The following is a 24,584-nucleotide window of genomic DNA, read 5'->3' as shown; positions in this document are numbered from 1 at the left end:
GGGCAATTGGGACGCCTCTCCAGCTGAGGCGGGAGACCAAGGGTCCCTTTCCACGTACCACAGGAATCCTGGGACTCCTGTCAAGTTTCACGAGGAGTCAGGCATCGTCTCCTTTGGAGGCACTGATCTCCGCGTACCTCTGAAGTTTTTAAAGGATGTGAGTCCTCCGGTCGCGATGAGGTGGGGAAGTAGGTCTTTCTCTGTGGTCTCCACAGGGGATTCAGACATCCTTTCGTCTTGGGAGATGCAAGACGAGCCTGCATTCAAGTCACTGCAGGGATATCCGGCCTTATTTCGAGTCAGGGCATCGCGGTGTCCATTCCACTTGAGGCCGCAAACTCAGGGTCTCTCTCACATAGCTAGAGCTGAGAGAAGCCTCCTCTTGAGGTGCTTGTGGTAAGGTGGTATACCTCTGGAGTCGAAGCCAGGGACTAACCTCTCATCTCAAGTTGATTTTTGGTCCACGGAGCTCTTTCGTGTTGCTACAGTGACCTCAGGATCCCTCTAGCCTTGAAACAGTGTTCTTGGGGTTTCTCTGGAGTGCCATCAAGGAAATCATGGCTCCTTTCATGTGTGATGTGCAACACGGAATTGCTCTGCACGCAGTGCAGGGGAATCGGGCCTCATCTCGCGGCGAGGGGGAAGTCTCATGGTTTTTCTCGAGTTGCGGCGGGAACCTGGGGAATATTCTCGAGTTACGGCGGGAATGGACCTTCCACAGACGTGTTTGTTCAGCGACGTCAGGACTCCTGCCTAGTTGCGAGGGACAACTCGGGATTCTCCTGGGGGCTTGGCAGGGCATTTGGGACGCCTCTCCAGCTGAGGCGGGAGACCAAGGGTCCCTTTCCACGTGCCACAGGAATCCTGGGAATCCTATCAAGTTTCACAAGGAGTCAGGCATCGTCTCCTTTGGAGGCACTGATCTCCGCGTACCTCTGGAGTTTTCAAAGGATGTGAGGCCTCCGGTCGCGATGAGCTGGGGAACTAGGTCTTTCTCTATGGTCTCCACAGGGGATTCAGACATCCTTTCGTCTTGGGAGATGCAAGACGAGCCTGCATTCAAGTCACTGCAGGGATATCCGGCCTTATTTCGAGTCAGGGCATCGCAGTGTCCATTCCACTTGAGGCCGCAAACTCAGGGTCCCTCTCACATACCTAGAGCTGAGAGAAGCCTCCTCTTGAGGTGCTTGTGGTAAGGTGGTATTCCTCTGGAGTCGAAGCCAGGGACTAACCTCTCATCTCTAGTTGATTTTGGGTCCACGGAGCTCTTTCGTGTTGCTACAGTGACCTCAGGATCCCTCTAGCCTTGAAACAGTGTTCTTGGGGTTTCTCTGGAGTGCCATCAAGGAAATCAAGGCTCCTTTCATGTGTGATGTGCAACACGGAATTGCTCTGCACGCACTGCAGGGGAATCGGGCCTCATCTCGCGCGAGGGGCAAGTCTCATGGTTTCTCTCGAGTTGCGGCGGGAACCTGGGGTATATTCTCGAGTTACGACGGGGATGGCCCTTCCACCCACGTGTTTCCTCTGCGACGTCAGGACTCCTGCCTAGTTGCGAGGGACAACGCGGGGTTCCCCTCGAGGCTTGGCAGGGCAATTGGGACGCCTCTCCAGCTGAGGCGGGACACCAAGGGTCCCTTTCCACGTGCCACAAGAATCCTGGGACTCCTATAAAGTTTCACGAGGAGTCAGGCATCGTCTCCTTTGGAGGCACTGATCTCCGCGTACCTCTGGAGTTTTCAAAGGATGTGAGGCCTCCGGTCGTCATGAGGTGGGGAACTAGGTCTTTCTCTGTCGTCTCCACAGGGGATTCAGACATCCTTTCATCTAGGGAGATGCAAGACGAGCCTGCATTCAAGTCACTGCAGGGATATCCAGCCTTATTTCGAGTCAGGTCATCGTGGTGTCCTTTCCACTTGAGGCCGCAAACTCAGGGTCCCTCTCACATACCTAGAGCTGAGAGCAGCCTCCTCTTGAGGTGCTTGTGGTAACGTGGTATTCCTCTGAAGTCGAAGCCAGGGACAAAGCTCTCATCTCGAGTTGATTTTTGGTCCACGCAGCTCTTTCGTGTTGCTACAGTGACCTCAGGATCCCTCCAGCCTTGAAAAAGTGTTCTTGAGGTTTCTCTGGAGTGCCATCAACGAAATCAAGGCTCCTTTCATGTGTGATGTGCAACACGGAATTGCTCTGCACGCAGTGCAGGGGAATCGGGCCTCATCTCGCGGCGAGGGGGAAGTCTCATGGTTATTCTCGAGTTGCGGCGGGAACCTGGGGTATATTCTCGAGTTAGGACGGGGATGGCCCTTCCACCCACATGTTTGTTCAGCGACGGCAGGACTCCTGCCTAGTTGCGAGGGACAACTCGGGATTCTCCTCGAGGCTTGGCAGGGAAATTGGGACGCCTCTCCAGCTGAGGCGGGAGACCGAGGGTCCCTTTCCACGTGTCACAGGAATCCTGGGACTCCTATCAAGTTTCACGAGGAGTCAGGCATCGTCTCCTTTGGAGGCACTGATCTCCGCGTACCTCTGGAGTTTTTAAAGGATGTGAGGCCTCCGGTCGCGATGAGGTGGGGAAGAAGGTCTTTCTTTGTGGTCTCCACAGGGGATTCAGACATCCTTTCGTCTTGGGAGATGCAAGACGAGCCTGCATTCAAGTCACTGCAGGGATATCCGGCCTTATTTCGAGTCAGGGCATCGCGGTGTCCATTCCACTTGAGGCCGAAAACTCAGGGTCCCTCTCACATACCTAGAGCTGAGAGAAGCCGCCTCTTGAGGTGCTTGTGGTAAGGTGGTATTCCTCTGGAGTCGAAGCCAGGGACTAACCTCTCATCTCGAGTTGATTTTTGGTCCACGGAGCTCTTTCGTGTTGCTACAGTGACCTCGGGATCCCTCTAGCCTTGAAACAGTGTTCTTGGGGTTTCTCTGGAGTGCCATCAAGGAAATCAAGGCTCCTTTCATGTGTGATGTGCAACAGGGAATTGCTCTGCACGCAGTGCAGGGGAATCGGGCCTCATCTCGCGGCGAGGGGGATGTCTCATGGTTTTTCTCGAGTTGCGGCGGGAACCTGGGGTATATTCTCGAGTTACGACGGGGATGGCACTTCCACACACGTGTTAGTTCAGCGACGGCAGGACTCCTGCCTAGTTGCGAGGGACAACTCGGGATTCTCCTCGAGGCTTAGCAGGGCAATTGGGACACCTCTTGAGCTGAGGCGGGAGACCAAGGGTCCCTTGCCACGTGAAACAGGAATCCTGGAACTCCTATCAAGTTTCACTAGGAGTCAGGCATCGTCTCCTTTGGAGGCACTTGTCTCCGCGTACCTCTGGAGTTTTCAAGGGATGTGAGGCCTCCGGTCGCGATGAAGTGGGGAACTAGGTGTTTCTCTGTGGTCTCCACAGGGGATTCAGACACCCTTTCGTCTTAGGAGATGCAAGACGAGGCCTGCATTCAAGTCACTGCAGGGATATCCGGCCTTATTTCGAGTCAGGGCATCGCAGTGTCCATTAAACTTGAGGCCGCAAACTCAGGGTCCCTCTCACATAGATAGAGCTGAGAGAAGCCTCCTCTTGAGGTGCTTGTGGTAAGGTGGTATTCCTCTGGAGTCGAAGCCAGGGACTAAGCTCTCATCTCGAGTTGATTTTTGGTCCACGGAGCTCTTTCGTGTTGCTACAGTGACCTCAGGATCCCTCTAGCCTTGAAACAGTATTCTTGGGGTTTCGCTGGAGTGCCGTCAAGGAAATCAAGGCTCCTTTCATGTGTGATGTGCAACACGGAAATGGTCTGCACGCAGTGCAGGGGAATCGGGCCTCATCTCGCGGCGAGGGGGAAGTCTCATGGTTTTTCTCAAGTTGTGGCGGGAACCTGGGGTATATTCTCGAGTTACGACGGGGATGACCCTTCCACACACGTGTTAGTTCAGCGACGGCAGGACTCCTGCCTAGTTGCGAAGGACAACTCGGGATTCTCCTCGAGGCTTGGCAGGGCAATTGGGACGGCTCTCCAGCTGAGGCGGGAGACCAAGGGTCCCTTTCCACGTGCCACAGGAATCCTGGGACTCCTATAAAGTTTCACGAGGAGTCAGGCATCGTCTCCTTTGGAGGCACTGATCTCCGCGTACCTCTGGAGTTTTCAAGGGATGTGAGGCCTCCGGTCGCGATGAGGTGGGGAACTAGGTCTTTCTCTATGGTCTCCACAGGGGATTCAGACATCCTTTCGTCTTGGGAGATGCAAGACGAGCCTGCATTCAAGTCACTGCAGGGATATCCGGCCTTATTTCGCGTCAGGGCATCGCGGTGTCCATTCCAATTGAGGCCGCAAACTCAGGGTCCCTCTCACATAGCTAGAGCTGAGAGAAGCCTCCTCCTGAGGTGCTTGTGGTAAGGTGGTATTCCTCTGGAGTCGAAGCCAGGGACTAACCTCTCATCTCGAGTTGATTTTTGGTCCACGGAGCTCTTTCGTGTTGCTACAGTGACCTCAGGATCCCTCTAGCCTTGAAACAGTGTTCTTGGGATTTCGCTGGAGTGCCATCAAGGAAATCAAGGCTCCTTTCATGTGTGATGTGCAACACGGAATTGCTCTGCACGCAGTGCAGGGGAATCGGGCCTCATCTCGCGGCGAGGGGGAAGTCTCATGGTTTTTCTCGAGTTGTGGCGGGAACCTGGGGTATATTCTCGAATTACGAAGGGGATGGCCCATCCAACCACGTGTTTGTTCAGCGACGTCAGGACTCCTGCCTAGTTGCGAGGGACAACTCGGGGTTCTCCTCGAGGCTTGGCAGGGCAATTGGAACGCCTCTCCAACTGAGGCGGGAGACCAAGGGTCCCTTTCCACGTGCCACAGGAATCCTGGGACTCCAATCAAGTTTCACGAGGAGTCTGGCATCGTCTCCTTTGGAGGCACTGATCTCCGCGTACCTCTGGAGTTTTCGAAGGATGAGAGGCCTCCGGTCACGATGAAGTGGGGAAGTAGGTCTTTCTCTGTGGTCTCCACAGGGGATTCAGACATCCTTTCGTCTTGGGAGATGCAAGACGAGCCTGCATTCAAGTTACTGCAGGGATATCTGGCCTTATTTCGAGTCAGGGCATCGCGGTGTCCATTCCACTTGAGGCCGCAAACTCAGGGTCCCTCTCACATACCTAGAGCTGAGAGAAGCCTCCTCTTGTGGTGCTTGTGGTAAGGTGGTATTCCTCTGGAGTCGAAGCCAGGGACTAACCTCTCATCTCGAGTTGATTTTTGGTACACGGAGCTCTTTCGTGTTGCTACAGTGACCTCGGGATCCCTCTAGCCTTGAGACAGTGTTCTTGGGGTTTCTCTGGAGTGCCATCCAGGAAATCAAGGCTCCTTTCATGTGTGATGTGCAACACGGAATTGCTCTGCACGCAGTGCAGGGGAATCGGGCCTCATCTCGCGGCGAGGGGGAAGTCTCATGGTTTTTCTCGAGTTGCAGCGGGAACCTGGGGTATATTCTCGAGTTACGACGGGAATGGCCCTTCCACAAACGTGTTTCTTCAGCATCGTCAGGACTCCTGTCTAGTTGCGAGGGACAACTTGGGATTCTCCTCGAGGCTTGGCAGGGCAATTGGGACGCCTCTCCAGCTGAGGCGGGAGACCAAGGGTCCCTTTCCACGTGCTACAGCAATCCTGGGACTCCTATAAAGTTTCACGAGGAGTCAGGCATCATCTCTTTTGGATGCACTGATCTCTGCGTACCTCTGGAGTTTTCAAAGGATGTGAGGCCTCCGGTCGCGATGAGGTGGGAAACTAGGTCTTTCTCTGTGGTCTCCACAGGGGATTCAGACATCCTTTCGTCTTGGGAGATGCAAGACGAGCCTGCATTCAAGTCACTGCAGGGATATCCGGCCTTATTTCGAGTCAGGGCATCGCGGTGTCCATTCCACTTGAGGCCGCAAACTCAGGGTCCCTCTCACATAGCTAGAGCTGAGAGAAGACTCCTCTTGAGGTGCTTGTGGTAAGGTGGTATTCCTCTGGAGTCGAAGCCAGGGACTAACCTCTCATCTCGAGTTGATTTTTGGTCCACGGAGCTCTTTCGTGTTGCTACAGTGACCTCAGGATCCCTCTAGCCTTGAAACAGTGTTCTTGGGGTTTCTCTGGAGTGCCATCAAGGAAATCAAGGCTCCTTTCATGTGTGATGTGCAACACGGAATTGCTCTGCACGCACTGCAGGGGAATCGGGCCTCATCTCGCGCGAGGGGGAAGTCTCATGGTTTCTCTCGAGTTGCGGCGGGAACCTGGGGTATATTCTCGAGTTACGACGGGGATGGCCCTTCCACCCACGTGTTTCCTCTGCGACGTCAGGACTCCTGCCTAGTTGCGAGGGACAACGCGGGGTTCCCCTCGAGGCTTGGCAGGGCAATTGGGACGCCTCTCCAGCTGAGGCGGGAGACCAAGGGTCCCTTTCCACGTGCCACAAGAATCCTGGGACTCCTATAAAGTTTCACGAGGAGTCAGGCATCGTCTCCTTTGGAGGCACTGATCTCCGCGTACCTCTGGAGTTTTCAAAGGATGTGAGGCCTCCGGTCGTCATGAGGTGGGGAACTAGGTCTTTCTCTGTCGTCTCCACAGGGGATTCAGACATCCTTTCATCTAGGGAGATGCAAGACGAGCCTGCATTCAAGTCACTGCAGGGATATCCAGCCTTATTTCGAGTCAGGTCATCGTGGTGTCCTTTCCACTTGAGGCCGCAAACTCAGGGTCCCTCTCACATACCTAGAGCTGAGAGCAGCCTCCTCTTGAGGTGCTTGTGGTAACGTGGTATTCCTCTGAAGTCGAAGCCAGGGACAAAGCTCTCATCTCGAGTTGATTTTTGGTCCACGCAGCTCTTTCGTGTTGCTACAGTGACCTCAGGATCCCTCCAGCCTTGAAAAAGTGTTCTTGGGGTTTCTCTGGAGTGCCATCAACGAAATCAAGGCTCCTTTCATGTGTGATGTGCAACACGGAATTGCTCTGCATGCAGTGCAGGGGAATCGGGCCTCATCTCGCGGCGAGGGGGAAGTCTCATGGTTATTCTCGAGTTGCGGCGGGAACCTGGGGTATATTCTCGAGTTAGGACGGGGATGGCCCTTCCACCCACATGTTTGTTCAGCGACGGCAGGACTCCTGCCTAGTTGCGAGGGACAACTCGGGATTCTCCTCGAGGCTTGGCAGGGAAATTGGGACGCCTCTCCAGCTGAGGCGGGAGACCGAGGGTCCCTTTCCACGTGTCACAGGAATCCTGGAACTCCTATCAAGTTTCACGAGGAGTCAGGCATCGTCTCCTTTGGAGGCACTGATCTCCGCGTACCTCTGGAGTTTTTAAAGGATGTGAGGCCTCCGGTCGCGATGAGGTGGGGAAGAAGGTCTTTCTTTGTGGTCTCCACAGGGGATTCAGACATCCTTTCGTCTTGGGAGATGCAAGACGAGCCTGCATTCAAGTCACTGCAGGGATATCCGGCCTTATTTCGAGTCAGGGCATCGCGGTGTCCATTCCACTTGAGGCCGAAAACTCAGGGTCCCTCTCACATACCTAGAGCTGAGAGAAGCCGCCTCTTGAGGTGCTTGTGGTAAGGTGGTATTCCTCTGGAGTCGAAGCCAGGGACTAACCTCTCATCTCGAGTTGATTTTTGGTCCACGGAGCTCTTTCGTGTTGCTACAGTGACCTCGGGATCCCTCTAGCCTTGAAACAGTGTTCTTGGGGTTTCTCTGGAGTGCCATCAAGGAAATCAAGGCTCCTTTCATGTGTGATGTGCAACAGGGAATTGCTCTGCACGCAGTGCAGGGGAATCGGGCCTCATCTCGCGGCGAGGGGGAAGTCTCATGGTTTTTCTCGAGTTGCGGCGGGAACCTGGGGTATATTCTCGAGTTACGACGGGGATGGCACTTCCACACACGTGTTAGTTCAGCGACGGCAGGACTCCTGCCTAGTTGCGAGGGACAACTCGGGATTCTCCTCGAGGCTTAGCAGGGCAATTGGGACACCTCTTGAGCTGAGGCGGGAGACCAAGGGTCCCTTTCCACGTGAAACAGGAATCCTGGGACTCCTATCAAGTTTCACTAGGAGTCAGGCATCGTCTCCTTTGGAGGCACTTGTCTCCGCGTACCTCTGGAGTTTTCAAGGGATGTGAGGCCTCCGGTCGCGATGAAGTGGGGAACTAGGTGTTTCTCTGTGGTCTCCACAGGGGATTCAGACACCCTTTCGTCTTGGGAGATGCAAGACGAGGCCTGCATTCAAGTCACTGCAGGGATATCCGGCCTTATTTCGAGTCAGGGCATCGCAGTGTCCATTAAACTTGAGGCCGCAAACTCAGGGTCCCTCTCACATAGATAGAGCTGAGAGAAGCCTCCTCTTGAGGTGCTTGTGGTAAGGTGGTATTCCTCTGGAGTCGAAGCCAGGGACTAAGCTCTCATCTCGAGTTGATTTTTGGTCCACGGAGCTCTTTCGTGTTGCTACAGTGACCTCAGGATCCCTCTAGCCTTGAAACAGTATTCTTGGGGTTTCGCTGGAGTGCCGTCAAGGAAATCAAGGCTCCTTTCATGTGTGATGTGCAACACGGAAATGGTCTGCACGCAGTGCAGGGGAATCGGGCCTCATCTCGCGGTGAGGGGGAAGTCTCATGGTTTTTCTCGAGTTGCGGCGGGAACCTGGGGTATATTCTCGAGTTACGACGGGGATGACCCTTCCACACACGTGTTAGTTCAGCGACGGCAGGACTCCTGCCTAGTTGCGAAGGACAACTCGGGATTCTCCTCGAGGCTTGGCAGGGCAATTGGGACGGCTCTCCAGCTGAGGCGGGAGACCAAGGGTCCCTTTCCACGTGCCACAGTAATCCTGGGACTCCTATCAAGTTTCACGAGGAGTCAGGCATCGTCTCCTTTGGAGGCACTGATCTCCGCGTACCTCTGGAGTTTTCAAGGGATGTGAGGCCTCCGGTCGCGATGAGGTGGGGAACTAGGTCTTTCTCTGTGGTCTCCACAGGGGATTCAGACATCCTTTCGTCTTGGGAGATGCAAGACGAGCCTGCATTCAAGTCACTGCAGGGATATCAGGCCTTATTTCGAGTCAGGGCATCGCGGTTTCCATTCCACTTGAGGCCGCAAACTCAGGGTCCCTCTCACATACGTAGAGCTAAGAGAAACCTCCTCTTGAGGTGCTTGTGGTAACGTGGTATTCCTCTGGAGTCGAAGCCAGGGACTAACCTCTCATCTCAAGTTGATTTTTGGTCCACGGAGCTCTTTCATGTTGCTACAGTGACCTCCGGATCCCTCTCGCCTTGAAACAGTGTTCTTGGGGTTTCTCTGGAGTGCCATCAAGGAAATCAAGGCTCCTTTCATGTGTGATGTGCAACACGGAATTGCTCTGCACGCAGTGCAGGGTATCGGACCTCATTTTGCGGCGAGCGGGAAGTCTAATGGTTTTTCTCGTGTTGCGATGGTAACCTGGGGTATATTCTCGAGTTACGACTGGGATGGCCCTTCCACCCACGTGTTTCTTCAGCGACGTCAGGACTCCTGCCTAGTTGCGAGGGAAAACTCGGGATTCTCCTCGAGGCTTGGCAGGGCAATTGGGATGCCTCTCCAGCTGAGGCGGGAGACCAAGGGTCCCTTTCCACGTGCCACAGGAATCCTGGGACTCCTATCAAGTTTCACGAGGAGTCAGGCATCGTCTCCTTTGGAGGCACTGATCTCTGCGTACCTCTGGAGTTTTCAAAGAATGTGAGGCCTCCGGTCGCGATGAGGTGGGGAAGTAGGTCTTTCTCTGTGGTCTCCACAGGGGATTCAGACATCCTTTCGTCTTGGGAGATGCAAGACGAGCCTGCATTCAAGTCACTGCAGGGATATCCGGCCTTATTTCGAGTCAGGCCATCGTGGTTTCCATTCCACTTGAGGCCGCAAACTCAGGGTCCCTCTCACATACCTAGAGCTGAGAGAAGCCTCCTCTTGAGGTGCTTGTGGTAACGTGGTATTCCTCTGGAGTCGAAGCCAGGGACTAAAATCTCATGTCGAGTTGATTTTTGGTCCACGGAGCTCTTTCGTGTTGCTACAGCGACCTCGGGATCCCTCTAGCCTTGAAACAGTGTTCTTGGGGTTTCTCTGGAGTGCCATCAAGGAAATCAAGGCTCCTTTCATGTGTGATGTGCAACACGGAATTGCTCTGCATGCAGTGCAGGGGAATCGGGCCTCATATCGCGTCGAGGGGGAAGTCTCATGGTTTTTCTCGAGTTGCGGCGGGAACCTGGGGTATATTCTAGAGTTACGACGGGCATGGCCCTTCCACACACGTGTTTGTTCAGCGACGTCAGGACTCCTGCCTAGTTGCGAGGGACAACTCGGGATTCTCCTCGAGGCTTGGCAGGGCAATTGGGACGCCTCTCCAGCTGAGGCGGGAGACCAAGGGTCCCTTTCCACATGCCACAGGAATTCTCGGACTCCTATCAAGTTTCACGAGGAGTCAGGCATCGTCTCCTTTGGAGGCACTGATCTCCGCGTACCTCTGGAGTTTTCAAAGGATGTGAGGCCTCCGGTCGCGATGAGGTGGGGAACTAGGTCTTTCTCTGTGGTCTCCACAGGGGATTCAGACATCCTTTCGTCTTGGGAGATGCAAGACGAGCCTGCATTCAAGTCACTGCAGGAATATCCAGCCTTATTTCGAGTCAGGGCATCGCGGTCTCCATTCCACTTGAGGCCGCAAACTCAGGGTCACTCTCACATAGCTAGAGCTGAGAGAAGCCTCCTCTTGAGGTGCTTGTGGTAAGGTGGTATTCCTCTGGAGTCGAAGCGAGGGACTAACCTCTCATCTCTAGTTGATTTTTGGTCCACGGAGCTCTTTCGTGTGGCTACAGTGACCTCAGGATCCCTCTAGCCTTGAAACAGTGTTCTTGGGGTTTCTCTGGAGTGCCATTAAGGAAATCAAGGCTCCTTTCATGTGTGATGTGCAACACGGAATTGCTCTGCATGCAGTGCAGGGGAATCGGGCCTCATATCGCGTCGAGGGGGAAGTCTCATGGTTTTTCTCGAGTTGCAGCGGGAACCTGGGGTATATTCTCGAGTTACGACGGGGATGGCCCTTCCACCCACGTGTTTCTTCAGCGATGTCAGGACTCCTGCCTAGTTGCGAGGGACAACTCTGGGTTCTCCTCGAGGCTTGGCAGGGCAATTGCGACGCCTCTCCAGCTGAGGCGGGAGACCAAGGGTCCCTTTCCACGTGCCACAGGAATCCTGGGACTCCTATAAAGTTTCACGAGGAGTCAGGCATCGTCTCCTTTGGAGGCACTGATATCTGCGTACCTCAGGAGTTTTCAAAGGATGTGAGGCCTCCGGTCGCCATGAGGTGGGGAACTAGTTCTTTCTCTGTGGTCTCCACAGGGGATTCAGACATCCTTTCATCTTGGGAGATGCAAGACGAGCCTGCATTCAAGTCACTGCAGGGATATCCGGCCTTATTTCGAGTCAGGGCATCGCGGTGTCCATTCCACTTGAGGCCGCAATATCAGGGTCCCTCTCACATAGCTAGAGCTGAGAGAAGCCTTCTCTTGAGGTGCTTGTGGTAAGGTGGTATTCCTCTGGAGTCGAAGCCAGGGACTAACCTCTCATCTCTAGTTGATTTTTGGTCCACGGAGCTCTTTCGTGTTGCTACAGTGTCCTCAGGATCCCTCTAGCCTTGAAACAGTGTTCTTGGGGTTTCTCTGGAGTGCCATCAAGGAAATCAAGGCTCCTTTCATGTGTGATGTGCAACACGGAATTGCTCTGCATGCAGTGCAGGGGAATCGGGCCTCATTTCGCCTCGAGGGGGAAGTCTCATGGTTTTTCTCGAGTTGCGGCGGGAACCTGGGGTATATTCTCGAGTTACGACGGGGATGGCCCTTCCACACACGTGTTTCTTCAGCGACGTCAGGACTCCTGCCTAGTTCTGAGGGACAACTCGGGATTCTCCTCGAGGCTTGGCAGGGCAATTGGGACGCCTCTCCAGCTGAGGCGGGAGACCAAGGGTCCCTTTCCACGTGCTACAGGAATCCTGGGACTCCTATAAAGTTTCACGAGGAGTCAGGCATCGTCTCCTTTGGAGGCACTGATCTCCGCGTACCTCTGGAGTTTTCAAAGGATGTGAGGCCTCCGGTCGCCATGAGGTGGGGAACTAGGTCTTTCTCTGTGGTCTCCTAAGGAGATTCAGACATCCTTTCATCTTGGGAGATGCAAGACGAGCCTGCATTCAAGTCACTGCAGGGGTATTCGGCCTTATTTCGAGTCAGGGCATCGCGGTGTCCATTCCACTTGAGGCCGCAAAATCAGGGTCCCTCTCACATACTTAGAGCTGAGAGAAGCCTCCTCTTGAGGTGCTTGTGGTAAGGTGGTATTCCTCTGGAGTCGAAGCCAGGGACTAACCTCTCATCTCGAGTTGATTTTTGGTCCACGGAGCTCTTTCGTGTTGCTATAGTGACCTCAGGATCCCTCTAGCCTTGAAACAGTGTTCTTGGGGTTTCTCTGGAGCGCCATCAAGAAAATCAAGGCTCCTTTCATGTGTGATGTGCAACACGGAATTGCTCTGCACCCAGTGCAGGGGAATCGGGCCTCATCTCGCGGCGAGGGGGAAGTCTCATGGTTTTACTCGAGTTGCGGGGGGAACCTGTTGTATATTCTCGAGTTACGACGGGGATGGCCCTTCCACACACGTGTTTGTTCAGCGACGTCAGGACTCCTGCCTAGTTGCGAGGGACAACTCGGGATTCTCCTCGAGGCTTGGCAGGGCAATTGGAACGCCTCTCCAGCTGAGGCGGGAGACCAAGGGTCCCTTTCCACGTGCCACAGGAATCCTGGGACAACTATAATGTTTCACGAGGAGTCAGGCATCGTCTCCTTTGGAGGAAGTGATCTCCGCGTACCTCTGGAGTTTTCAAAGGATGTGAGGCCTCGGGTCGCGATGAGGTGGGGAACTAGGTCTTTCTGTGTGGTCTCCACAGGGGATTCAGACATCCTTTCATCTTGGGAGATGCAAGACGAGCCTGCATTCAAGTCACTGCAGGGATATCCGGCCTTATTTGGCGTCATGGCATCGCGGTGTCCATTCCACTTGAGGCCGCAAACTCAGGGTCCCTCTCACATACCTAGAGCTTAGAGAAACCTCCTCTTGAGGTGCTTGTGGTAAGGTGGTATTCCTCTGGAGTCGAAGCCAGGAAGTAAGCTTTCATCTCGAGTTGATTTTTGGTCCACGGAGCTCTTTTGTGTTGCTACAGTGACCTCAGGATCCCTCTAGCCTTGAAACAGTGTTCTTGGGGTTTTGCTGGAGTGCCGTCAGGGAAATCCAGGCTCCTTTCATGTGTGATGTGCAACACGGAATTGCTCTGCATGCAGTGCAGGGGAATCGGGCCTCATCTCGCGGCGAGGGGGAAGTCTCATGGTTTTTCTCGAGTTGCGGCGGGAACCTGGGGTATATTCTCGAAGTACGACGGGGATGGTCCTTCCAACCTCGTGTTTGTTCAGCGACGTCAGGACTTCTGCCTAGTTGCGAGGGACAACTCGGGGTTTTCCTCGAGGCTTGGCAGGGCAATTGGGACGCCTCTCCAGCTGAGGCGGGAGACCAAGAGTCCCTTTCCACGTGCTACAGGAATCCTGGGACTCCTGTAAAGTTTCACGAGGAGTCAGGCATCGTCTCCTTTGGAGGCACTGATCTCCGCGTACCTCTGGAGTTTTCAAAGGATGTGAGGCCTCCGGTCGCGATGAGGTGGGGAACTAGGTCTTTCTCTGTGGCCTCCACAGGGGATTCAGACACCCTTTCGTCTTGGGAGATTCAAGACGAGCCTGCATTCAAGTTACTGCAGGGATATCCGGCCTTATTTCGAGTCAGGGCATCGCGGTGTGCATTCCACTTGAGGCCGCAAACTCAGGGTACCTCTCACATAGCTAGAGCTGAGAGAAGCCTCCTCTTGAGGTGCTTGTGGTAAGGTGGTATTCCTCTGGAGTCGAAGCCAGGGACTAACCTCTCATCTCAAGTTGATTTTTGGTCCACGGAGCACTTTCGTGTTGCTACAGTGACCTCAGGATCCCTCTAGCCTTGAAACAGTGTTCTTGGGGTTTCTCTGGAGTGCCATCAAGGAAATCAAGGCTCCTTTCATGTGTGATGTGCAACACGGAATTGCTCTGCATGCAGTGCAGGGGAATCGGGCCTCATTTCGCCTCGAGGGGGAAGTCTCATGGTTTTTCTCGAGTTGCGGCGGGAACCTGGGGTATATTCTCGAGTTACGACGGGGATGGCCCTTCCACACACGTGTTTCTTCAGCGACGTCAGAACTCCTGCCTAGTTCTGAGGGACAACTCGGGATTCTCCTCGAGGCTTGGCAGGGCAATTGGGACGCCTCTCCAGCTGAGGCGGGAGACCAAGGGTCCCTTTCCACGTGCTACAGGAATCCTGGGACTCCTATCAAGTTTCACGAGGAGTCAGGCATCGTCTCCTTTGGAGGCACTGATCTCCGCGTACCTCTGGAGTTTTCAAAGGATGTGAGGCCTCCGGTCGCCATGAGGTGGGGAACTAGGTCTTTCTCTGTGGTCTCCAAAAGAGATTCAGACATCCTTTCATCTTGGGAGATGCAAGACGAGCCTGCATTCAAGTCACTGCAGGGGTATTCGGCCTTATTTCGAGTCAGGGCATCGCGGTGTCCATTCCACTTGAGGCCGCAAAATCAGGGTCCCTCTCACATACTTAGAGCTGAGAGAAGCCTCCTCTTGAGGTGCTTGTGGTAAGGTGGTATTCCTCTGGAGTCGAAGCCAGGGACTAAGCTCTCATCTCGAGTTGATTTTTGGTCCACGGAGCTCTTTCGTGTTGCTACAGTGACCTCAGGATCCCTCTAGCCTTGAAACACTGTCCTTGGGGTTTCTCTGGAGTGCCATCAAGGAAATCAAGGCTCCTTTCTTGTTTGATGTGCAACACGGAATTGCTCTGCATGCAGTGCTGGGGAATCGGGCCTCATCTCATGGCGAGGGGGAAGTCTCATGGTTTTTCTCGAGTTGCGGCGGGAACCTGGGGTATATTCTCGAGTTACGACGGGGATGGCCCTTCCACCCACGTGTTTGTTCAGCGACGTCAGGACTCCTGCCTAGTTGCGAGGGACAACTCGGGATTCTCCTCGAGGCTTGGCAGGGCAATTGGGACGCCTCTCCAGCTGAGGCGGGAGACCAAGGGTCCCTTTCCACGTGCCACAGGAATTCTGGGACTCCTATCAAGTTTCACGAGGAGTCAGGCATCGTCTCCTTTGGAGGCACTGATCTCCGCGTACCTCTGGAGTTTTCAAAGGATGTGAGGCCTCCGGTCGGGATGAGGTGGGGAACTAGGTCTTTCTCTGTGGTCTCCACAGGGGATTCAGACATCCTTTCGTCTTGGGAGATGCAAGACGAGCCTGCATTCAAGTCACTGCAGGAATATCCAGCCTTATTTCAAGTCAGGGCATCGCGGTCTCCATTCCACTTGAGGCCGCAAACTCAGGGTCCCTCTCACATAGCTAGAGCTGAGAGAAGCCTCCTCTTGAGGTGCTTGTGGTAAGGTGGTATTCCTCTGGAGTCGAAGCGAGGGACTAACCTCTCATCTCTAGTTGATTTTTGGTCCACGGAGCTCTTTCGTGTGGCTACAGTGACCTCAGGATCCCTCTAGCCTTGAAACAGTGTTCTTGGGTTTTCTCTGGAGTGCCATCAAGGAAATCAAGGCTCCTTTCATGTGTGATGTGCAACACGGAATTGCTCTGCATGCAGTGCAGGGGAATCGGGCCTCATCTCACGGCGAGGGGGAAGTCTCATGGTTTTTCTCAAGTTGCGGCGGGAACCTGGGGTATATTCTCGAGTTACGACGGGGATGGCCCTTCCACACACGTGTTTCTTCAGCGACGTCAGGCCTCCTGCCTAGTTCCGAGGGACAACTCCGGATTCTGCTCCAGGTTTGGCAGGGCAATTGGGACGCCTCTCCAGCTGAGGCGGGACACCAAGGGTCCCTTTCCACGTGCTACAGGAATCCTGGGACTCCTATAAATTTTCACGAGGAGTCAGGCATCGTCTCCTTTGGAGGCACTGATCTCCGCGTACCTCTGGAGTTTTCAAAGAATGTGAGGCCTCTGGTCGCGATGAGGTGGGGAACTAGGTCTTTCTCTGTGGTCTCCACAGGGGATTCAGACATCCTTTCGTCTTGGAAGATGCAAGACGAGCCTGCATTCAAGTCACTGCAGGGATATCCGGCCTTATTTCGCATCAGGGCATCGCGGTGTCCATTCCACTTGAGGCCGCAAACTCAGGGTCCCTCTCACATACCTAGAGCTGAGAGAAGCCTCCTCTTGAGGTGCTTGTGGTAAGGTGGTATTCCTCTGGAGTCGAAGCTAGGGACTAACCTCTCATCTCTAGTCGATTTTTGGTCCACGGAGCTCTTTCGTGTTGCTACAGTGACCTCAGGATCCCTCTAGCCTTGAAACAGTGTTCTTGGGGTTTCTATGGAGTGCCATCAAGGAAATCAAGGCTCCTTTCATGTGTGATGTGCAACACGGAATTGCTCAGCACGCAGTGCAGGGAATCGGGCCTCATCTCGCGGCGAGGGGGAAGTCTCATGGTTTTTCTCGAGTTGCGGCGGGAACCTGGGGTATATTCTAGAGTTACGACGGGCATGGCCCTTCCACACACCTGTTTGTTCAGCGACGTCAGGACTCCTGCCTAGTTGCGAGGGACAACTCGGGATTCTCCTCGAGGCTTGGCAGGGCAATTGGGACGCCTCTCCAGCTGAGGCGGGAGACCAAGGGTCCCTTTCCACGTGCCACAGGAATCCTGGGACTCCTATAAAGTTACACGAGGAGTCAGGCATCGTCTCCTTTGGAGGCACTGATCTCCGCGTACCTCTGGAGTTTTCAAAGGATGTGAGGCCTCCGGTCGCCATGAGGTGGGGAACTAGGTCTTTCTCTGTGGTCTCCACAGGGGATTCAGACATCCTTTCGTCTTGGGAGATGCAAGACGAGCCTGCATTTAAGTCACTGGACGGATATCCGGCCTTATTTCTCATCAGGGCATCGCAGTGTCCATTCCACTTGAGGCCGCAAAATTAGGGTCCCTCTCACATACCTAGAGCTGAGAGAAGCCTCCTCTTGAGGTGCTTGTGGTAAGGTGGTATTCCTCTGAAGTCGAAGCCAGGGACTAAACTCTCATCTCGAGTTGATTTTTGGTCCACGGAGCTCTTTCGTGTTGCTACAGTGACCTCAGGATCCCTCTAGCCTTGAAACAGTGTTCTTGGGGTTTCTCTGGAGTGCCATCAAGGAAATCAAGGCTCCTTTCATGTGTGATGTGCAACACGGAATTGCTCTGCATGCAGTGCAGGGGAATCGTGCCTCATCTCACGGCGAGGGGGAAGTATCATGGTTTTTCTCGAGTTTCGGTGGGAACGTGGGGTATATTCTCGAGTTACGACGGGGATGGCCCTTTCACACACGTGTTTGTTCAGCGACGTCAGACTTCTGCCTAGTTGCGAGGGACAACTCGGGATTCTCCTCGAGGCTTGGCAGGGCAATTGGGACGCCTCTCCACCTGAGGTGGGAGACCAAGTGTCCCTTTTCACGTGACACAGGAATCCTGGGACTCCTATAAAGTTTCACGAGGAGTCAGGCAGCGTCTCCTTTGGAGGCACTGATCTCTGCGTACCTCTGGAGTTTTCAAAGGATGTGAGGCCTCCGGTCGCGATGAGGTGGGGAACTAGGTCTTTCTCTGTGGTCTCCACAGGGGATTCAGACATCCTGTCATCTTGGGAGATGCAAGACGAGCCTGCATTCAAGTCACTGCAGGGATATCCGGCCTTATTTCGAGTCAGGGCATCGCGGTGTCCATTCCACTTGAGGCCGCAAAGTCAGGGTCCCTCTCACATACCTAGAGCTGAGAGAAGCCTCCTCTTGAGGTGCTTGTGGTAAGGTGGTATTCCTCTGGAGTCGAAGCCAGGGACTAACCTCTCATCTCGAGTTGATTTTTGGTCCACGGAGCTCTTTCGTGTTTCTAAAGTGACCTCAGGATCCCTCTAGCCTTGAAACAGTGTTCTTGGGGTTTCTCTGGAGTGCCATCAAGGAAATCAAGGCTCCTTTCATGTGTGATGTGCAACACGGAATTGCTCTGCACGCAGTGCAGCGGAATCGGGCCTCATCTCGCGACGAGGGGGAAGTCTCATGGTTTTTCTCGAGGTGCGGCGGGAACCTGGGGTATATTCTCGAGTTACCACGGGGATGGCCCTTCCAACCACGTGTTTGTTCAGCGAAGTCAGGACTTCTGCCTAGTTGCGAGGGACAACTCGGGGTTCTTCTCGAGGCTTGGCAGGGCAATTGGGAGGCCTCTCCAGCTGAGCCGGGAGACCAAGTGTCCCTTTCCACGTGCCACAGGAATCCTGGGACTCCTATCAAGTTTCACGAGGAGTCAGGCATCGTCTCCTTTGGAGGCACTGATCTCCGCGTACCTCTGGAGTTTTCAAGGGATGTCAGGCCTCCGGTCGCGATGAGGTGGGGAACTAGGTCTTTCTCTGTGGTCTCCACAGTGGATTCAGACATCCTTTCGTCTTGGGAGATGCAAGACGAGCCTGCATTCAAGTCACTGTAGGGATATCAGGCCTTATTTCGCGGCAGGGCATCGCGGTGTCCATTCCACTTGAGGCCGCAAACTCAGGGTCCCTCTCACATAGCTAGAGCTGAGAGAAGCCTCCTCCTGAGGTGCTTGTGGTAAGGTGGTATTCCTCTGGAGTCGAAGCCAGGGACTAAGCTCTCATCTCTAGTTGATTTTTGGTCCACGGAGCTCTTTCGTTTTGCTACAGTGACCTCAGGATCCCTGTAGCCTTGAAACAGTGTTCTTGGGTTTTCGCTGGAGTGCCGTCAAGGAAATCAAGGCTCCTTTCATGTGTGATGTGCAACACGGAATTGCTCTGCACGCAGTGCAGGGGAATCGGGCCTCATCTCGCGGCGAGGGGGAAGTCTCATGGTTTTTCTCGAGTTGCGGCGGGAATCGGGGGTATATTCTCGAGTTACGACGGGGATGGCCCTTCCAACCACGTGTTTGTTCAGCGAAGTCAGGACTCCTGCCTAATTGCGAGGGACAACTTGGGGTTCTCCTCGAGGCTTGGCAGGGCAATTGGGACGCCTCTCCAGCTGAGGCGGGAGACCAAGTGTCCCTTTCCACGTGCCACAGGAATCCTGGGACTCCTATCAAGTTTCACGAGGAGTCAGGCATCGTCTCCTTTGGAGGCACTGATCTCCGCGTACCTCTGGAGTTTTCAAAGGATGTGAGGCCTCCGGTCGCGATGAGGTGGGAAACTAGGTCTTTATCTGTGGTCTCCACAGGGGATTCAGACATCCTTTCGTCTTGGGAGATGCAAGACGAGCCTGCATTCAAGTCACTGCAGGAATATCCGGCCTTATTTCGAGTCAGGGCATCGCGGTGTCCATTCCACTTGAGGCCGCAAACTCAGGGTCCCTCTCACATACCTAGAGCTGAGAGAAGCCTCCTCTTGAGGTGCTTGTGGTAAGGTGGTATTCCTCTGGAGTCGAAGCCAGGGACTAACCTCTCATCTCGAGTTGATTTTTGGCCCACGGAGCTCTTTCGTGTTGCTACAGTGACCTCGGGATCCCTCTAGCCTTGAACCAGTGTTCTTGGGGTTTCTCTGGAGTGCCATCAAGGGAATCAAGGCTCCTTTCAAGTGTGATGTGCAACACGGAATTGCTCTGCACGCAGTGCAGGGGAATCGGGCCTCATCTCGCGGCGAGGGGGAAGTCTCATGGTTTTTCTCGAGTTGCGGCGGGAACCTGGGGTATATTCTCGAGTTACGACGGGGATGGCACTTCCACACACGTGTTAGTTCAGCGACGGCAGGACTCCTGCCTAGTTGCGAGGGACAACTCGGGATTCTCCTCGAGGCTTAGCAGGGCAATTGGGACACCTCTCCAGCTGAGGCGGGAGACCAAGGGTCCCTTTCCACGTGAAACAGGAATTCTGGGACTCCTATCAAGTTTCACTAGGAGTCAGGCATCGTCTCCTTTGGAGGCACTTGTCTCCGCGTACCTCTGGAGTTTTCAAGGGATGTGAGGCCTTCGGTCGCGATGAGGTGGGGAACTAGGTCTTTTTCTGTGGTCTCCACAGGGGATTCAGACACCCTTTCGTCTTGGGAGATGCAAGACGAGGACTGCATTCAAGTCACTGCAGGGATATCCGGCCTTATTTCGAGTCAGGGCATCGCGGTGTCCATTCCACTTGAGGCCGCAAACTCAGGGTCCCTCTCACATAGCTAGAGCTGAGAGAAGCCTCCTCTTGAGGTGCTTGTGGTAAGGTGGTATTCCTCTGGAGTCGAAGCCAAGGACTAAGCTCTCATCTCGAGTTGATTTTTGGTCCACGGAGCTCTTTCGTGTTGCTACAGTGACCTCAGGATCCCTATAGCCTTGAAACAGTATTCTTGGGGTTTCGCTGGAGTGCCGTCAAGGAAATCAAGGCTCCTTTCATGTGTGATGTGCAACACGGAAATGCTCTGCACGCAGTGCAGGGTAATCGGGCCTCATCTCGCGGCGAGGGGGAAGTCTCATGGTTTTTCTCGAGTTGCGGCGGGAACCTGGGGTATATTCTCGAGTTACGACGGGGATGACCCTTCCACACACGTGTTAGTTCAGCGATGGCAGGACTCCTGCCTAGTTCCGAGGGACAACTCGGGATTCTCCTTGAGGCTTGGCAGGGCAATTGGGACGCCTCTCCAGCTGAGGCGGGAGACCAAGGGTCCCTTTCCACGTGCCACAGGAATCCTGGGACTCCTATAAAGTTTCACGAGGAGTCAGGCATCGTCTCCTTTGGAGGCACTGATCTCCGCGTACCTCTGGAGTTTTCAAAGGATGTGAGGCCTCCGGTCGCGATGAGCTGGGGAACTAGGTCTTTCTCTGTGGTCTCCACAGGGGATTCAGACATCCTTTCGTCTTGGGAGATGCAAGACGAGCCTGCATTCAAGTCACTGCAGGGATATCCGGCCTTATTTCGCGTCAGGGCATCGCGGTGTCCATTCCACTTGAGGCCGCAAACTCAGGGTCCCTCTCACATAGCTAGAGCTGAGAGAAGCCTCCTCCTGAGGTGCTTGTGGTAAGGTGGTATTCCTCTGGAGTCGAAGCCAGGGACTATCCTCTCATCTCGAGTTGATTTTTGGTCCACGGAGCTCTTTCGTGTTGCTACAGTGACCTCAGGATCCTTCTAGCCTTGAAACAGTGTTCTTGGGATTTCGCTGGAGTGCCGTCAAGGAAATCAAGGCTCCTTTCATGTGTGATGTGCAACACGGAATTGCTCTGCACGCAGTGCAGGGGAATCGGGCCTCATCTCGCGGCGAGGGGGAAGTCTCATGGTATTTCTCGAGTTGTGGCGGGAACCTGGGGTATATTCTCGAAGTACGAAGGGGATGGCCCATCCAACCACGTGTTTGTTCAGCGACGTCAGGATTCCTGCCTAGTTGCGAGGGACAACTCGGGGTTCTCCTCGAGGCTTGGCAGGGCAATTGGAACGCCTCTCCAGCTGAGGCGGGAGACCAAGGGTCCCTTTCCACGTGCCACAGGAATCCTGGGACTCCTATCAAGTTTCACGAGGAGTCAGGCATCGTCTCCTTTGGAGGCACTGATCTCCGCGTACCCCTGGAGTTTTCAAGGGATGTGAGGCCTCCGGTCGCGATGAGCTGGGGAACTAGGTCTTTCTCTGTGGTCTCCACAGGGGATTCAGACATCCTTTCGTCTTGGGAGATGCAAGACGAGCCTGCATTCAAGTCACTGCAGGGATATCCGGCCTTATTTCGCGTCAGGGCATCGCGGTGTCCATTCCACTTGAGGCCGCAAACTCAGGGTCCCTCTCACATACCTAGAGCTGAGAGAAGCCTCCTCCTGAGGTGCTTGTGGTAAGGTGGTATTCCTCTGGAGTCGAAGCCAGGGACTAACCTCTCATCTCGAGTTGATTTTTGGTCCACGGAGCTCTTTCGTGTTGCTACAGTGACCTCAGGATCCCTCTAGCCTTGAAACAGTGTTCTTGGGGTTTCTCTGGAGTGCCATCAAGGAAATCAAGGCTCCTTTCATGTGTGATGTGCAACACGGAATTGCTCTGCACGCAGTGCAGGGGAATCGGGCCTCATCTCGCGGCGAGGGGGAAGTATCATGGTTTTTCTCGAGTTGCGGCAGGAACCTGGGGTATATTCTCGAGTTACGCCGGGGTGGCCCTTCCACACACGTGTTTCTTCAGCGACGTAAGGACTCCTGCCTACTTGCGAGGGACAACGCGGGATTCTCCTCGAGGCTTGGCAGGGCAATTGGGACGCCTCTCCAGCTGAGGCGGGAGACCAAGGGTCCCTTTCCACGTGCCACAGGAATCCTGGGACTCGTATCAAGTTTCACGAGGAGTCAGGCATCGTCTCCTTTGGAGGCACTGATCTCCGCGTACCTCTGGAGTTTTCAAAGGATGTGAGGCCTCCGGTCGCGATGATGTGGGGAACAAGGTCTTTCTCTGTGGTCTCCACTTGTGGTTCAGACCTCCTTTCGTCTTGGGAGATGCTAGACGAACCTGCATTCAAGTCACTGCAGGGATATTCAGCCTTATTTCGAGTCAGGGCATCGCGGTGGCCATTCCACTTGAGGCCGCAAACTCAGGGTTCCTCTCACATACCTAGAGCTGAGAGAAGCCTCCTCTTGAGGTGCTTGTGGTAAGGTGGTATTCCTCTGGAGTCGAAGCCAGGGACTAACCTCTCATCTCGAGTTGATTTTTGGTCCACGGAGCTCTTTCGTGTTGCTACAGTGACCTCAGGATCCCTCTAGCCTTGAAACAGTGTTTTTGGGGTTTCTCTGCAGTGCCATCAAGGAAATCAAGGCTCCTTTCATGTGTGATGTGCAACACGGAATTGCTCTGCACGCACTGCAGGGGAATCGGGCCTCATCTCGGGGCGAGGGGGAAGTCTCATGGTTTTTCTCGAGTTGCGGCGGGAACCTGGGGTATATTCTCGAGTTACGACGGGGATGGCCCTTCCACCCACGTGTTTGTTCAGCGATGTCAGGACTCCTGCATAGTTGCGAGGGACAACTCGGGATTCTCCTCGAGGCTTGGCAGGGCAATTGGGACGCCTCTCCAGCTGAGGCGGGAGACCAAGGGTCCCTTTCCACGTGCCACAGGAATCCTGGGACTCCTATCAAGTTTCAGAAGGAGTCAGGCATCGTCTCCTTTGGAGGCACTGATCTCCTCGTACCTCTGGAGTTTTCGAGGGATGTGAGGCCTACATTCGCGATTAGGTGGGGAAGTAGGTCTTTCTCTATGGTCTGCACAGGGGATTCAGACATCCTTTCGTCTTGGGAGATGCAAGACGAGTCTGCATTCAAGTCACTGCAGGGATATCCGGCCTTATTTCGAGTCAGGGCATCGCGGTGTCCATTCCACTTGAGGCCGTAAACTCAGGGTCCCTCTCACATAGCTAGAGCTGAGGGAAGCCTCCTCTTGAGGTGCTTGTGGTAAGGTGGTATTCCTCTGGAGTCGAAGCCAGGGAATAAGCTCTCATCTCGAGTTAATTTTTGGTCCACGGAGCTCTTCTGTGTTGCTACAGTGACCTCGGGATCTCTCTAGCCTTGAAACAGTGTTCTTGGTGTTTCTCTGGAGTGCCATCAAGGAAATCAAGGCTCCTTTCATGTGTGATGGGCAACACGGAAATGCTCTGCACGCAGTGAAGGGGAATCGGGCCTCATCTCGTGGTGAGGGGGAAGTCTCATGGTTTTTCTCGAGTTGCGGCGGGAACCTGGGGTATATTCTCGAGTTACGTCGGGGATGGCCCTTTCACACACGTGTTTCTTCAGAGATGTCAGGACTCCTGCCTAGTTGCGAGGGACAACTCGGGATTCTCCTCGAGGCTTGGCAGGGCAATTGGGACGCCTCTCCAGCTGAGGCGGGAGACCAAGGGTCCCTTTCCACGTGCCACAGGAATCCTGGGACTCCTATCAAGTTTCAGAAGGAGTCAGGCATCGTCTCCTTTGGAGGCACTGATCTCCGCGTACCTCTGGAGTTTTCAAAGGATGTGAGGCCTCCGGTCGCGATGAGGTGGGGAACTAGGTCTTTCTCTGTGGTCTCCACAGGGGATTCAGACATCCTTTCATCTTGGGAGATGCAAGACGAGCCTGCATTCAAGTCACTGCAGGGATATCCGGCCTTATTTCGCGTCAGGGCATCGCGGTGTCCATTCCATTTGAGGCCGCAAACTCAGGGTCCCTCTCACATACCTAGAGCTAAGAGAAGCCTCTTCTTGAGGTGCTTGTGCAAGGTGGTATTCCTCTGGAGTTGAAGCCAGGGTCTAACCTCTCATCTCTAGTTGATTTTTGGTCCACAGAGCTCTTTCGTGTTGCTACAGTGACCTCAGGATCCCTCTAGCCTTGAAACAGTGTTCTTGGGGTTTCTATGGAGTGCCATCAAGGAAATCAAGGCTCCTTTCATGTGTGATGTGCAACACGGAATTGCTCAGCACCCAGTGCAGGGAATCGGGCCTCATCTCGCGGCGAGGGGGAAGTCTCATGGTTTTTCTCGAGTTGCGGCGGGAACCTGGGGTATATTCTAGAGTTACGACGGGCATG

Source organism: Cervus elaphus, chromosome 22, assembly GCF_910594005.1.
Source record: "Cervus elaphus chromosome 22, mCerEla1.1, whole genome shotgun sequence".
Lineage (NCBI taxonomy): Eukaryota > Metazoa > Chordata > Mammalia > Artiodactyla > Cervidae > Cervus > Cervus elaphus.
The sequence above is the reverse complement of the archived record's forward strand: the minus strand, read 5'-3'. Positions refer to the sequence as shown.